General features: G+C 38.8%; 1 protein-coding gene across 6 annotated transcripts in view; it reads left to right on the top strand.

Annotated features, from left to right (window-relative positions):
- Positions 1-14472, top strand: part of LOC107567104 (gastrula zinc finger protein XlCGF7.1-like) — a 358002-nt gene that overhangs the window by 329742 nt on the left and 13788 nt on the right. Inside the window, exons 1-2 of one of the 6 annotated variants that reach the window (XM_016252719.1) lie at positions 1878-1897; positions 3582-3586. The exons of 4 other annotated variants lie outside the window; for them this stretch is intronic. The gene's annotated coding sequence lies outside the window, so the exon portion shown is untranslated. Of the gene's footprint in view, positions 1-1838; positions 1898-3581; positions 3587-14472 lie in introns of those variants that run through there. One more of the 6 variants, XM_016252718.1, reaches the window with a different exon arrangement.

Below are 14472 nucleotides of genomic sequence, written 5' to 3'. Positions count from 1 at the left end.
TATATATATATATATATATATATATATATATATATGTATAGTATTTCAGTCTGGCGAGTAAACAAAAAAATTTACTAGCCAATGGCAATTCAGTTGCCAAGTTGTCCGTAGAGGGTTGTTACATTAATGCTGCAGCTGAACTTCTGTACTGAAATAAAAAAATAAATGAATAAAATGTGTGTAATAAATACTCATAAAGACAGTAAGATCTGTGTGTGTGTGTGTGTGAAAGAGAGAGAGTGCAGGATGATGATACTGTATATATGATGGTGTTGTTTTGAGGAGGCCACTATAATGGACTCTCGATTCAAGGGAAAGGTGAAAAATAAGGAAGTCTGGGAATGACTGAATGAGGCAGCAGTTAGGGAAGTAAGTGATCATCAGTGGAGGATCTGAGGATCTTCAAATGCAAACTCTGTGTGTGTTGCTTCAAGAGAGCAACCATACATTTGTGTTGTTCTTTACTTTCTTTTATATTAATTCACTCATTCATTTATAATTATTTATCAAATAATCATTTTATTATTCCATTTGATCATATATAATGATCATTTTAACCATTTATACTCATGCCATTGATTTGTTCATTGATTACTTATATTACTATTGTTTTTTAATATTTTCCATTGTTGTTTAGTCTTATGATGTGTGTTTCAAGGGATGATTGTCTTCATGAATAAGGGATAACAGGGAACGTTTATGGGAATTCAAAGTTTATGGAATGATGTTGTGAACCAGTAATTTTCCATTGCTACCGATTGTGGTATAATAACTCTTGTTGGATTTGTGTTTGTCAGACAAAGTTTGAGCATTGAAACATACACAACTACAGGTGCATCTCAATAAATTAGAATGTCGTGGAAAAGTTCATTTATTTCAGTAATTCAACTCAAATTGTGAAACTTGTGTATTAAATAAATTCAATGCACACAGACTGAAGTAGTTTAAGTCTTTGGTTCTTTTAATTGTGATGATTTTGGCTCACATTTAACAAAAACCCACCAATTCACTCTCTACAAATAAGAATACTTCATAAGACCAATTGATTAGCTGATTGGCATGTCACCATATTCTAATTTGTTGAGATAGTGAATTGGTGGGTTTTTGTTAAATGTGAGCCAAAATCATCACAATTAAAATAACCAAAGACTTAAACTACTTCAGTCTGTGTGCATTGAATTTATTTAATACACGAGTTTCACAATTTGAGTTGAATTACTGAATTAAATGAACTTTTCCACGACATTCTAATTTATTGAGATGCACCTGTAAGATTATTCAGTAAACTCTGCTCCTTTTTTATCATCATTACTTCGTCTCCTGCCTCTGCTCGTCTCTGGCTTTGCTCAGTCAACTTCTTGGCTAATAGAAGCTACAATAAGTTTTGGATACCAGACAAAACACTGGTTTTGGGTACCAGACAAGACTTGCTGTTAATGGGTTATGGGTATTCAACAACTCTGATGACCTGTTACCAGACAAAACTGATATTTTCTGACAGGATCTGGCATCCGAGGCTGGATCTGATAATTCTGGCATGGAGGCATGATCTAACGGAATACATATAATACAAAAATAGAAAGCTAGTTTTTGATTTTTGTAGTTTTTAAAAAATAAAGAATAAAAAAGACAAATATAGATAAAGTAGAATTAAAATAGAATAGAAAGTGTTAAGAGTTAGAGGGTGAAATAAAGCTTATGCATCCAAACACATCCAGACATATCATTGGACAACGTGTATTTAAAGATGTACCTGCATTTTTGCCAAGAATTCGCCTCTGAATTCCTCTGCCATATACATATTTCGTGATTTTGGACAGAAACTTTTATTTTGGTCTGGTGGTGTGACGTCGTAAGACCGCGCCGCGCTCCTGCAACTGTGGTCGGCTGAAGAAAGGTTAGTGTTTTTAAAGAAGGTTAATAAATATGTTTAAATCGATAAAGACGTTCAGGGGATTTTTATATGTAATAAACTAATTAATAATTGTTGAATGTAACATTGTCATGCTTTAGCATTTATGAACGTTTTTTTGTGACTGTGTGTGTAAGTAAAGTGCATCCGCGCATGAGTAACAGAAAACGTGCGGCTCGTATCGTGAATCAGTTTATCATAAACAATAATTCAGTCACTGGCAAGTGATTACAAAAACAAATTAGAATTGACAAGACAGTTGACCCTGAGAGGTCAGCTAAATATCTACAGCGGATCTAAAATATGAATAGTTAACTATAACTAGTTATGGTTAATTATTCATATTTCCTGTCATGAGCTGATTCGCTACACATACAAACATAAAGCCACACATAACACTTGAACATTTCACAACCATAAATGACCAGCCGCATATTGATTTGATGTTGGTGGGACACAGAATCTGATTGTTTGATACTATTGCAGGTGTTTGTAACTGCTGCTCTACTGACAGAAGACAGAGATGCTGTCAGGCTTTAATGGATCGGATCGTATGAAGCTCTTCTTCATCTTCCTTCTTTTCTTCTTTATCTCCTACTTGTTCTTCTTCATCTCTCCTCATCTTAACCTGTCACATCCTCCTCAAGTCTATAGCTCCAGATGTCCTGTAAAATAATTAAGATAAATTGAAATGCGATGTTTATTTTTGGAAAACTGCAGAACTTTCTACAGAGTTCAGCAGGTGTAAATTATGTCTGTTCACTCATTCGTGAGCGTTTTGAATCACAACAAATGACCCTTGACATCGAAGACTTACTATTGATTTCATTAAAAAAATCTGTGAAATAGTTCATTATTAGACATTATTATATTTATTATATAATATATAAATTATAATATAATTTTATCATCTACTGATTCTTGAAAGAGATTGTTATACATTTTATTCCAAGTTTTTAGACTAAAATTAACTTTAAATGTCAGTATTATTAATATCAGAAGAAAAACACTGATTCTTGTATATATGGTCTGGCACATGTATGAACTCTGCTTTATGAATTTGCGCAATATTTTTAATGCATTATTACTATTTACATTTTCATTATTTAATGATTTGCTTTTTTTGCTGTGAATGTCTCTATTGTACTGTATTCTGTAGCTCTGCACTGTCCTGTATAAATCCATATGTCTAAGTTTTATGTTAAGCATTTAGGCTAGCTATGAGTAGGTTTATAAGGTTGTATTTTCTTTTTAGTGTTTATAGGTTACATGCTAGATACGTAGATCTATATAGGTTATATGTTTAGATACATTTTCATGTCTTACCTGTATATGCCCATGTTTGTTCATATATGTTTAACATGTGTAGCACCATGGTCATGTGTAGTACAACATTTTTCCTCTGTATGTCCCCACGTATGATGGACAAAGCTCACTTGAATTAATCTAATGTATTTCACTTGACTAATCTAATTTATGTCTGGTATAAATGCTACCTGCTGCTTGAAAACGGTGTAAATGCAGCGAGAACAACAAACACAAACCAGTGTAATAACTTACAAACCGACTGCAAATGTTTTCAATGAATTTAGTGTAATCTGTTAAATGTGATCTGTTAAAACTGTTTTATTCATTTGAGTGCTAGTTTTGGTTGTCTTTGTCTTCTCAGGTGATGTAAGTCCATTAACTCTCACTCTGACTGACTCCCTTACTAGTACGCTGACTACTGAACTACAGGGAGCTGATTGAGACACACCCAGAGATTTAGTTTGTATTAATTTGTCTTTCTGTTAATTATTCTCATCTTAAACAGGACAGAGTGTCCAAACACAGAGAGAAACTCCTGCTGAAGCAACTGAGACACGTTGACACACTATTATAAAGATGGAGTTTATTAAAGATGAGAGAGAAGACGTGAAGATTGAAGAAACATTCAGAGTCAAACATGAAGATACTGAGGAACAAACAGAGATTGGGTTAATTGAAGTGGACAGTGAAGACATAAAGATTGAAGAAGCATTCAGAGTCAAACATGAAGATCCTGAGGAACAAACAGGTTGGTTTTCATTCTCAAAGCCGACATTATTATTATTAGCTGACATTAACAACATTATTTTCTGTAACATTGATATCTTAACATACAGTATCTGAATTAATTACCAATAAATATTAATTGAATCAATCCATAAATAAGTCTATCCTCAGAAGTGCTCACATTAAGCTGATCTAGGACATGCGTTTCTTCTCTTGAATTCATATAGCAGCACACGTGTGATTTACTTCACATAAAGACCCACAACATAAATGTGAGGAACAAAATCATTCTCGTTTGAACTTTAGTAACAGGTTGATTTTCACAGAGAGACTGAGACCAGCTTGTATATGATGCTGTGAGTGGGCGCTGTTACTTGCTGTTGAATGATGCATTATTGAAAATGCCTTTCTGTAGGCCCCACATGGGTTACACCCACAGTGTATAAGGGACAACATTATGACCACCTTGCTAATATTGTGTTGGTCCCCCTTTTGCTGCCAAAACAGCCCGGGCATGGACTCCACTAGACCCCTGAAGTTGTGCTGTGGTATCTGGCACCAAGATGTTAGCAGCAGATCCTTTTAAGTCCTGTATGCTGCAAGGTGGGACATCCATGGATCGGACTTGTTTGTTGTCAGCACATCTCATAGATGCTTAACTGGATTGAGATCTGGGGAATTTGGAGGACAAGTCAACACTTCAAACTCATTGTTGTGCTTCTCAAACCATTCTTGAACCATTTTTCCTTGTGGCGGCGCATTATCCTGCTGAAAGAGGCCACGGCCACCAGGGAATACCGTTTCCATGAAAGGGTGTACATGGTCTGCAACAATGCTTAGGTAGGTGGTACGTGTCAAAATAACATCCACATGGATGGCAGGACCCAAGGCTTCTCAGCAGAACTTTGCCCAAAGCATCACACTGCCTCCGCCAGCTTGCCTTTTTCCCATAGTTCATCCAGGTGTCATGTGTTCCCCAGGTAAGCGATGCACACGCACCGGCCATCTACGTGATGTAAAAGAAAACGTGACTCATCAGACCAGGCCACCTTCTTCCATTGCTCCAGTTCTGATGCTCCCATGCCCACTGTTAGCGATTTTGGTGGTGGACAGAGGTCAGCATGGGCACCCTGACTGGTCTGTGGCTATGCAACCCCATACGCAACAAACTGCGATGCACTGTGTATTCTGACACATTTCCATCAGAACCAGCGTTAAAGGGCACCTATTATGCAAATTCCACTCTTATATGGTGTTTGGACATAAATGTGTGTTGGCAGTGTGTGAACACAACCACCCTACAATGATAAAAATCCACCCACTCCTTATTTTTTAATCCCCATTAAACTAAACCAGTCTCATTAGACATGCCGTTTTGATTCTCTTAGCATTGTGACGTCACAATGTTTAGGCCCCGCCCACGGCCACTGACTGACAGTCCTGTATTACCATAGTTTCTGCCCTCAGCGAGTTGTGTTTGGTTGTACGCTGTCCTCTATTTTCTCTGCGCTCGAGCAGCTGTAACGGCAACAATGTCTCCTAAACAATCCCGGTGTTCTGTGTTTGGGTATAAGACTGAGCATAAAAGTCTTCATGTGCTCCCAACATCTGAGCCACTGAGGACGCAGTGGATTACTTTTATTTTTGAAGGTAATGCGCCTCAAAATGTTCCAAAATGCGTTTGTCTGCGCAAATAATTTCACCACTGACTGCTTTGTGAGCGAGGGGCAATACAAGACAGGCTTTGCTAAAAGGTTGTTACTGAATGATGGATTGGTACCAACTGTTAATGATCCACCTTCACCTCCAGAAGAAGTAAGTGTCACACTGTACGAGAAGTAATATTTGAACATGACACGACAGTATCCCTCACATAATTGTCATGTCATTATTAGGGCTGTGTATCGGCAAGAATCTGGCGATACGATACGCATCAACCCTTGTATCGTATCACGATACAGGGGTTGCGATACATTTAAAAATGATTAAATTAAAAATACTATAAGTAAGGTGATATATTGGGATATTTGTTACATTAGGAAAGCTGTCATTAAGAACACACCACCATATGAAAACTGTAGAATCTTTTTTAATTTAACCAGAACACAGTGGGATCTGCATTTGCATTCAACATTACTGAACCACTTTTTGTGCAGTACAAAATAAAGTGCTTGCAGGATTCTTAGTTAAATTAAATGTATAAGCTGTAATAAACAGACCATACATGTGTATATATATTTTTAGATCCTGCTTTAAAGGTTCACAGTTTTTGTTTTTTTTACAATTGTAACGTACAATGTCAGAACAATTTGATCTGAACAAAATAATTACATCTGCTTAATATCAATGAAAAATAAAGTTCTTGCAGTATTCCTTAAGAAAACAAAACGAATGTAAACAAAATAAATACAGATGCAACATTCTCAGAACGGTTTTAACTTGTATTACACAGGTTATTCAGTTTGTATTTGTTTTTCTTTATTTTTTTAATGACAAGGTTTTCTGGAGGAAGATCAGCTGGTCAGCATGCTCAGATTTAAGAGTACTTCTATGTGCAGTTACAAAGTCTCCTGCGGTTGAGAAAACTCTTTCCGCAGAAACACTTGTGCCTGGAATGCACAGGACACCCTTTGCTAGTTTGGATAGCTCAGGGTACACATGTTCATATTCTTTCCACCAACTGCGTGGGTTTTCTTGGAGAGTCAAAGGTTTTTCTTCTCTAAACCTCTTAATCTAAGCTGCAGTAGTTTCATGTGCAGATTTTGGTGGAATGTTGTTTTCAGAAGTGGCAAATACCGTTCCAAGCAAGTCAGCCAATGCACATGATCTCCTTGGTCTCTTTATGGGTTGCAGGGAGGTAGAGGCAGGGCCATCCTCACAGTCAGGTAGGCGATCTTCAACATCCTTTGACTGGTCAGTCTCCATTACTGGACACTGTACCTCCTCTTGCTAAATCAAACTATTATTTGTTACAGTAAATTGGCATTAACTATCACAACACATAATCTGAGACCAAATTCATCCTATTGCATATTTCTATTTTGTAAATTATCTAACAACAACTATTTATTAAAACTAAATTAACACCAATATATCATGTCATAAGAGCTATTCCACCTTGTGGCAACATCTGTGATTAACCTGTGTTTTGGTAGCTGGAGCAGGCCTTGTTTGTGTTTAATTGCGCTTTTCCACTGCACGGTACGGCACGGTACAGTTCACTTTGGGGGGGGTTTTCCACTGGGTACAGTACCTGGTACCTGGTACCTGGTAATTTTTTTAGTACCACCTCGGTTGGGGTTCCAAGCGTACCATACCGTTACCAAAACGTGAAGTGTAAACTCTTCTGATCACGGATTGGCCGGAGAGAATCGTCACTACCTGCGTCACTGAACTTGCGACACAAACACAAAAGAAGCGCTAGATTTAAATCAGCACAGCCAGAGAAGGATCGAACGCACCTTTTTTAACAACCAAAAAGTGGCTGTTGAGGAAGTACAGACGTTCCTCTCATTGATAGCAGAGGAGCGGATCCAGCGAGAGCTTGATGGGGCGACGCGGAATGAAAACGTTTTTTAGCAGTCGCGGCAGTAGAGGCGGCGCAACTATAATGACATGTGAATAATCCTGCCCACTCTAAAGCGGTACTGAACTGCAGTGGAAACGCAAACCGAGCCGAACTGAGCCGTGCCGTGCCGTGCCGTACCGTACTGAGCCGTACCGAGCCGAGTCGTACCACGCAGTGGAAAAGCGCCATTAAGTTGGTGGCTGGCTATGGTGCTGTGTCTGAAAAAGCTTGTTACACATCTGATCCTGCCAAGTAGTCGCTCCACAGCTGGCAATTTCAGTGCTTTCTGTGAGGTGAGATTCAGGCTATGCGCAAAACATTGTATGTGGGTCATGTCTGCAAGTCCAACCGCGACGTTCATATTTGATGCGTTGTCTGTTACGATCTCGGGATGCTTCTCTTCTAAACCCCATTCAGTGACGGCCTCCTTTAGTAATTCTGCAATGTTATCCCCCGTATGGCTGTCATGCATCGCTCTTGTCTGTAGTACATACAAGACCAAATTCCACTCAGTCGTTATGTAATGTGCTGTGATCGTTACGAACGATTCAGTGGCTCGTGATGTCCAAGCATCACATGTCAAAGCCACTCTCTCCGCTGAGCTAAGAGATTCTAGTACGCTCATTTTTACTTCCTTGTACAAGTTGGGCACAGCGATGTCCGTAATGTGCTGTCGGCATGGTATTGTGTAGCGAGGCTCCAGAGTTTTCAGCATATAACGGAAGCCTTCATTCTCTACGACACTGAGAGGGCGCATATCTTTGCAAATTAAATGGAGATCTGACTGAGTTATTTTACATTTTACACACCGCATGACTTTTGTCAATCTCTTTTGTGCCTTGTCTGTAGGGTTGGGTACCGTTCACATTTCACCGGTACGGTACCGTTATCGGTACCTGAATTTCTGTGCTGTTACCCAACGGTACCTTTTTTCGGTACTTTACTCTCTGTGTAATTACAAAAACATTTATTTCAGTGAAAAAATAAGTCCAAAAGTCTCAATTTCAACATTCTTGTTTGAATTTTTCTGAAAATCAAATGAAGGCATCAAACATTTATTTTAAATCAAATGAAAATTAAACCCTTTTATTTTTTGCAAACAAACTGAGGTTTACTGTTGAAATTAATACATGAAAGAAAAATTGTGTGAATATTCCTTTAAAAAAATGTTTAATAGGCTAATAATTGTATAATTTTTTTCTACAATTAAGTGATTAATCTGGTTGTAATATTTATTTTTTATCATTTGTTTTAAATTTGATAGAAAATTGAATATTTAAAGATGTACATTATACTGTACAAAAGTAATACAAGAGTAATATATTTCTGTTACATGTTAAACCGTACTTTTATTTTGACAGGTTGCCATGAAGTTTCTGTGTGTATATACAGTATGATGATGCTAGTTTTCTCGAATGAAACGGTAAAATTCTCGTGAAGTGACTCTCACAGCAGCTCTGGAGATTAAGTTTTTGTGTTCATGCCGTCATATAGTGAGACGCAGAGGCCAAAAATCACCGCTAGCGTCACGCGTGCTTCAGTATTTGTGTAGTAAACAAAACCGCGTTTCCGCCATTCATACATACAGAGCCAAGTGGAACATGCAGGATTTCATATTTAAACCGTCTTTTTGCATTTTAATATTCACAGACACTAGTTCATATCGCGATTCGTATTAAGTGGCAGTGGCTACTTTTGATTTATTCGTCCAAAAATTTACGAATTCCGTGGCATTCCGCACTATAGAGTAAATTCCGTTTTTATGAATGGACTCCATGATCCCGTCCGCGATTTCGCAGAAACCATATGGCCCTAGAATTGTAACCACACTTCAGAACATTTTGGCTTGCCCTGTGTGTTTGAACGAGTTGCAGGGGTGACCTCACGTCACAGGGTCTCTCTTTCTCTCTCAGTAACGTATGAGCCAGATGCGTTCTCAGGTACCGAAATTTGGCATAGATCGATTTAACGTGAATCGGTACTCTGTAGTACCGACGCAATTCAGTCGGTACCCTTAAAAGTACCGAGTTCGGTACCCAACCTTACTTGTCTGTAACGAAAGCCGAAATGACGCCACACTTCAGCTTTGTACACTGACGCTGGAGCTGGAACAATTGTATCATCCTCTATTATAAGCAACTGTATTAACGCTAGCATTAAGTGCTAGCACTTCCTGTCACCGTTTAAGTTCAGAGATTAAGAAGACTGCTATCTAGCGGTCTGGATATAAACTCAAAACGAAACAACTGCCATGAATCTTGTATGATTTAAAAAAAAATTTTTTAAATATCGATGTTGTGTTTTTGAGAATCGATACAGTATTGCCAAACAAAATATCGCGATACGTGTATTGATATTTTCTTACATCCCTAGTCGTTATAGTGCTTCGCTAACGTTTGAACCGTATTTGTGTGTGTGTGTGTGTGTCGTTTCATTGAAGCACATAGCGAACGTTATCGAAGCATTTGTGTGTGTCTTTGCAAATGGGCTGTGAAAACTCTACAAGTACATAAATGTATCAAAACCATTCAGAGACGTCCTGGTTCATTCTCATATGTGTTTCTCCTGCTGGAGTCTATCCTTCATCTGTGTCTAACTCCGGTTCAAATCTCACTCTCATTCATATTGCTTCTACTGGCTGCTTATTGCTGTAGGTATGCAAAGCAGAGATGTATACACCACGTCCTCTTCGGGGCGGGAATGTGCAGCTCATTTGCATTTAAAGTGATACACACCAAAACAGCTCTTTTTTTTTTTTTAGACCTGCCCCAAAAATTTAATTTTCAATATGTTATAATAAATTATCTGTGGGGTATTTTGAACTGAAACTTCACAGACACATTTTGGGGACACCTAAGACCAATATTACATCTTGTAAAAAGATATAATAGGTAAATAGGCATAATAACTTCTTGAGCAATTTAAGCGGGCCAGCCTTTGCTCCCCACGTGCATCAATGAGCCTTGACCCGGTTCACACCCCACAAGAGCTGCAGTTTTGGAGATGCTCTGACCCAGTCATCTAGCCATCACAGTTTGGCCTTTGTCAAACTCGCTCAAATCCTTATGCTTGCCCATTTTTCCTGCTTCTAACATATCAACATTGAGGACAAAATGTTCACTTGCTGCCTAATATATCACACACACTAACAGGTGCCGTGATTAAGAGATAATCAATGTTATTCACTTCACCTGTCAGTGGTCATAATGTTATGCCTGATCGTTTTTTTGTCAGTTTATTGTCATAAATTGCGTTTGATGGGCAAAAAGTGAGTATGTTAGTGTGTGCCAGGGCCAGTTGCGATTCCCCTGTCAGTTGCGGGGCTTCATTGTGCCTCATCAGGGCCAGCAGCCAGGGGTTTTTGGCCTATCGAATTCCTTGATCCAAAGCAGGCCAACTGTGGTCATGAATACATGAAAGTTAATCTGAGTCAGGAGAACGTCAACGCCACAGAACATTTCCCATGTTTTCATATCAGGCTACCAGCTAATCTGAATATTTAAGACATTTAAAACTATATCCAGCTCAAAACTCACTTTCAGACAGCAGCGAGTGTTTGAAATAACTTCTGATTGCAATCCGATGGGGATTCTGATCACCACATAATGTAGAAATATATCTGTATGCAGTGCTAAAGTCTGCTTATGCATTAATGAATTACGTTAATAAATACTAGGGCTGTCAGTGTAGCACGTTAACGCATGTGATTTCTTCAAAAATCCTTAACGTGTTAAAATAATTTAATGCAATAAATGCCGATTTTGCTTCTCTGTTTGCGATCAGATCATTTTAAGCCACTAAACTCCGGGAAAGTTTTCAGTCCAATGATCCAGTAAGCCAATACATTCAAACAATCAGTCCAAAACAGCATTAATGTAAAGGAAACCAGGCTGATTACATAAGAGATGGCAGAGAGAACAGAGACTCCTGTTGCATTTCGATTGAATTATTCATTCCAGTTTGTTTCGCTGTGAGGATTGACTCACACATGTGTGCCTGCATCGTGGTTGAATCTCACACCATGCCCAGATAAGTGGTTCTCTGTACTGAAGAAAGGACATTTTTCTTGGCGTTCAGCCTCAACCCCAGCTCTTTCATATGGGAGAGGACGACATCTTGATGCCAAACCACCATCTGCTGTGATTGAGCTAATATCAATCCAACTGTCGATATAATTGAGTACGCAGATGCAGCATAAACACACTTAGTGAACATGCGAGGTGAGAGTGCTAGGCCAAAAGGAAGAACCCGATATTTGTGTTTCGCCCCCAAAAGCAAACCTCAGGAACTTCTTGTGTCGAGGAAGGATGGATACCTGGAAGTTTGTGTCCTTTAAATCTATCATGACAAACCAGTCCTTGGACCTGATTTGAGACACGATCTGTTTGATCATCAGCATCTTAAACCTGAGCCTCAAGAGTGAGATCGCAGAGTGTGTTTCCGATCCCTGAGAGAGAACACTAGACCTGGTGTGTGAGGGCGAAGAAAGGGACAAGCCCGTCTCCAACCCTTCCACCAGGAGTGCGTTTCCCAAAAGCATTGTTAGCCAACTATGTTCTTAAGTTCCGTCGTTACCAACATAGTTCAACGATTCGGTGTTTCCCGAAACCATAGTCCATACCAACATACGCAAACAGCATTGCAAACTTACATGGTTGGAACTACAGCTCCTCCACCTGTGGTTGGAAGCATGGTTTCTTGTTAATAAGACATATGGACTAAAATAAATTATGCTTTTGGGCACAATAAGCAAGCTAACATGCAGTACAATCTATATCTGCCATTTTGTTTGAATATATATATATATATATATATATACATTTCAAACAATATATTTTAGCTCGTTCTCAATAAGCGCCATTGAATTTTGAGCACATGCATAATTTCCTTGGGGAACCCCAGAGTATGACGTAAGAGGGAACCCACAATGAATCAAACATCAAATAAAGCAAAATGACAGGGAGCACAAAAATAGTAAATTAGCCATCAGGTGCCATGTTCAATACAGCAGCATCTCCGAGATCTTGACTCAATTAATTAGCAGAAGTTATTACTCCACCACATATGTGTAACGTCATTAACAATGGCCCTAAATTGTTGAACTAATGGGGTTCAAACAATGGAGATGCGACCATGTTCGGGAAGCAGTCGTGACTGGCTAGTTAGTTTACACAACAATGCATCGTACTATGGTGGTTAATAAGTGAGTTACACCATTCGTTACATCCCCACGACCGCAGCCGCTAGGGGTGTTGAAATCTTTACATCGATGCATTGCAATGCGGACATGGACAATTCTGCATCGATGCAGTAATAGACCATAATCGATTATAGCCTATGACGTCATCCGCATACGCTTGTCACACGAGTATTAAAAAATGCACCCAGTATTTTTAAATCCAAGATCTGGGTACATTTTGGAAAAACCAAGCTTAGTGCGTTTTCCCACATATGGTACGTGTGTATGCTAGAGACAATCGCTGCAGGCTTCATTGCACATGATATGCGCTGTGAGACACGTGCGCATTGCTTGGCAGTGTGTTTCAACCCGCCGTTATTTCAGTGTTTTACTCTAGTTGTGTTTTCATTGATGCCGTTTGGAATGCAGTATTAGATGCACGAAACTCACATACTGACAGACTTTCATGTTTGCTTTGTGTTTGTTTGTCCTGAAGCTTGATCGCGGCTGCGGTTAAATGCACTTGCATCTCCAAATACTTTTATGATACGAAATTAATGTAAACACAGTCAGTTATGTTTTCAGAACAGGACAAAGCATCTGATATGTTGAAATATGTCTGTGCATTAGTGTGAATGCAGCCTATTAAAGCTGCCATTGTCTATGATCTCATTAGTAATAATCAAACAGCAATAATGCTGAGGAAAAAAGAAAAATCCATAACTATGATTGTCTGTAAACTTTCGGATACTTAAAGCACTCTCAGATACTAAAGTACTTTTTGTTTATCACTTGTAATTGTCTTTTCCCCATTTATTACTTTATATTTGCTTGTAATGTATGTTTTGAAGCTATATTAATTTGGTTCTAAACAGTTGTTTTGATTTATTATTAATTAGTAGTTAGTTTAAAAAGTAGCCTGCTTATATAATTTAATAAAAATGCACAACATAAATTTGATATAATCATGATGCATTGTGATAACGAATCAAATCGTTGACTTGATAATCGTTATCAAATTAAATCGAATCGTGAAACCAGTGACGATTCACACCCCTAGCAGCTGCCGCTTCAGTTCAGTACCGCTTTAGAGTGCTCGGGATTATTCACGTCGTTATAGTTGCGCCGCCTACTACCACGACTCCTAAAAAAAGTTTTAATTCTACGTCACCCCATCAAGCCTTCGCTGGATCCGCTCCTCTGCTATCAACGAGAGGAACGTCTGTTCTTCCGCAACAGACAACAAAACTTTTTGGTTGTTAAAAAAAGGTGCGCTCGCTCAAAACAGTTGCGTTCGATCCTTCGCTGGCTGTGCTGATTTAAATCTAGCGCTTCTTTTGTGTTTGTGTCGCAAGTTCAGTGACGCAGGTAGTGACGATTCTCTCCGGTCAATCCGTGATCAGCAAAGTTTACACGTCACGTTTTGGTAACGGTACGGTTCACTTGGAACCCCAACCGAGGTGGTACTAAAAAAAGTTTAGTACCCAGTGGAAAACCCCCAAAAAGTGAACCATACCGAGCCGTACCATGCAGTGGAAAAGCGCCATTTGACAAGCTACGCCCTTCATATTTAGAGCCTTCTGTGACTTTAGACACGTACACACAATCAGGACATATCAAGCGATCTCTAACAAAGCAATAGTGACACATAGTACAAATATTTTTTACTCGCATAAGTCTGCTGCGCTATACCTGTCGGATCCAATATATACGGCACAGCATTGCTTTTTAATCTCAGTCTCTCTACAAATCCAGTGTCATCTTGTTTACAAAGGAATC

Source organism: Sinocyclocheilus grahami, unplaced genomic scaffold (genome assembly GCF_001515645.1).
Source record: "Sinocyclocheilus grahami isolate Dianchi unplaced genomic scaffold, SAMN03320097.WGS_v1.1 scaffold1128.1, whole genome shotgun sequence".
NCBI lineage: Eukaryota > Metazoa > Chordata > Actinopteri > Cypriniformes > Cyprinidae > Sinocyclocheilus > Sinocyclocheilus grahami.
The sequence above is the reverse complement of the archived record's forward strand: the minus strand, read 5'-3'. Positions and strand labels throughout refer to the sequence as shown.